Source organism: Tupaia chinensis, unplaced genomic scaffold (genome assembly GCF_000334495.1).
Source record: "Tupaia chinensis unplaced genomic scaffold, TupChi_1.0 Scaffold000707_1, whole genome shotgun sequence".
Taxonomy (NCBI): Eukaryota; Metazoa; Chordata; class Mammalia; order Scandentia; family Tupaiidae; genus Tupaia; species Tupaia belangeri.
Genome location: NW_006160230.1, coordinates 659,763 through 662,768, shown reverse-complemented (window position 1 = coordinate 662,768; position 3,006 = coordinate 659,763).

Sequence of the window (3,006 nt, the reverse complement as noted above, 5' to 3'; positions counted from 1 at the left end):
TGCATATTTTAGGAAGATCATGCAAGTGAAGAAATCAGAAGCAGAAACACAGTATGTGAGCCATACCAACCCTCCAAGTGAGAATGTAAGAAGTCTTCAACTAAGCAATGCTAGTACAATTAGATAAGTGAATACAAATTCTAAGATATTTAGGAAAGAACATTGAAAAAGCTTGCGCTCATTACAAGTAAAGAGAAAGCAAGAGAATCCTGTTTCTGCCAGATAATGTCTGCATATTTTGACCATTTAACAACCTATGATGGGAAAGATTAATTAATCCTCACATGTCTTTATCGTTTCTAATGCTGCAAAAATCCATTATTATCTCTGTCCTCTGATTCTCCACTCCCTTGTAGCTCTAACAAAGAGTTACACTTCACTGGGACCAGCAGCTGGTGTAGCGGTTACATTGCTGGATTTTTACAAGATGTACCTTGATTTGAGTCCTGGACCCGGTGGCTTGAAAATCATGCCAGGACCCTGTGTGTGTGTATGCCCTGGATTCTGGAAGGAGAATGTAAGAGAAGGGAGTGCAGTGTGGCCATCCCCCCTTCCCCCAGGGAGTGATTTCTCACTTTCCCTGTCACTGTCTCTGTCTCTGTCTCTGGCAAGCGCAAGTGCCCTAAGACAAAAAAAATCTAAAAAAAATTTAAAAAGTCAGAAATAGGCTAAATTTTGCAGGAATTAACATTTATTCCATTCTCAGATTTTGTTTTCACATAAGTTAGAATTTAAGCCAAAGATCAAACCTGAGATAGAAACAGAAATATATTATTTACACATAATATATGTATGTGTGTGTTTATGGCCAGGCAGATAGAGTCCTAAGAATATTGTTTTTCAATTTTTTGTTGAAGAGTCCCTCTCCTCTATCAAAATCAAATACACAAATATATCCACTTTTGGTCTACAATTCCATTCTTTTTTTGTAATTTTTTTTTTTACGTTCATTCACTGTACGTCATTAGAGTATACAAAATGAGATTTTTCATCCAGGATACAATAATACCATATGTATTGTTGTCAATAAATAATTTTCTATTTCTTGTTTCTTACAAATTTTGCTTCCATCCCATTCCCTACCTCTCACCCTCTGCTATTTCCTACCCTCCTCCCACACTGTCTCTGGTTTCTAGTTGCTTTCCATGCCTTTTTTTTTTCTTCACATTTTACTGATTCACTAAAGATTTTAATTAATTTAAATACTTCCAATAGCAAGTACAGCTGATAAACATTTCTATGAACACATGTCTGACTTAGGCATAAATCTCAATGAGTAGAATGACCATACTATAAAGCAGCATCTAGCTAGGGCTATATAGCTTACAGCAGTTATTAAATAGGTATTTTTTAACTTAAAAAAAGATTTAGTTTTAATAGATCAAAATCCCAATTCCTTTTAGTTAAATATTTTTTTCTTGCTATTCTCTCTGCTTTCTATTATTAACATCTTCCCCATACCAGATTACTTATATCAGCATATACACAGTTTTCTGAATCTTCCACCTCCAATCATTACAACAGCCCTCAAATCCCTTTGACTTTTTTAACCTTCTGCTAACTTTCCCATTCATAGACTCTCCTTAACGCTGCTTCCACTCCTCTATCTCCCATTCACTCGTCTATATTACAAAATATTCAAGCATAACTGGAACGATACAGAGAAGAATAGTCTGACACCTGCGTAATTTTCAAGCCACAGGGTCCAGGACTCAAAACTTAGAGTCCAGACATGGAATCCAGTGCCTTAACCTCCACACCACGTACTGGCCTCTGTGTGTATGTTTGCGCGCACGTGTGTGTGTGTGTGTGTGTGTGTGTGTGTGTGTTAATACATGCATACAATCTGTAATTATCGAATCAGAGCTATAAATCTATCCATCAAGTCAAACATCATTACTTTGTGTTGTGACCATTCAAAATATTTCTAGTTGATTTGAGTGATACAGTAAATCATTATGACTGTATGGTGGTTATGACAGTTGCTCTACTGTGTTTTAGTAGTCGAGAGCCCTTTCCTATTGTGAACAGCAGTTTCGAATCTTTTAACCAAGTTCATATCCTTCAACTTTCTCCTCTGCTTAGTTTCTAGTATGTACCATTCAACTCTCCACTCCTATGTGATCAAACCTTTTAGCTTTTCACAAACAAATTAGATCATCTATTATGGCTTTCAATTTCTGATTTATTTCACTTAGCATAATTTCCTGCAAGCTCATCCATATTGCTGTAAATGACAAGGTTTTCTTCTTTTGTCTGGCTGAATAATATCCCACTGTGCATATATACTACATTTTGTTTATTCATCCATCCATCCATTAATAGACATGCAGGTTGACTGCACAAGAAATATGAAGAAAACTACACAAAGTCACATCATAATTAAATTGCTTAAATCCAGCAAAATTAAATTTTTAAAAGAAGCCAGAGATAAAAGGCACATTGTATCCTGAGAAACAAAGACAAGAATAAGGACGGAGGTCTTGATGGAAATAATGCAAATCAGAAGACACTGGGAAAACAACTTGAAAATACTGGAAAACAAAACAAAACAAACCAAAACCTTCGGTCTATAATTTTTAGCCAAGGAAAATAACTTGCAAAAATGAAGGCACATATTAATTGAGAGAATATTCACCAGCAGACCCTGAAATTAAAAAAAATTATTGAAGTCTTTCAAGCTGAAGGTAAAGGATTCCAAATGAAAATTTAGCTCTACACAGAAGAATGAGGAGAATTGGAAGTTATAATTACATAAATAAATATACAGTCTTTTTTTCTCATTACTTAAATATATTTAAAATTTAGTCAACTGATATAGCCACCACAGCACAGGCAGTGGGGTGCCACTGCATGATACTAGAGCCATGTGGAAGTCCTGGATTCAAATCCCAGGTCAATGCAAACATGCTAGGAACACCTACACACACTTGTAATCCTGCCTGACTTAAATATTGGGGAAAATCATGGTGTGACAAGATCCTGTTGAGGGTCTCTCTCTCTTTC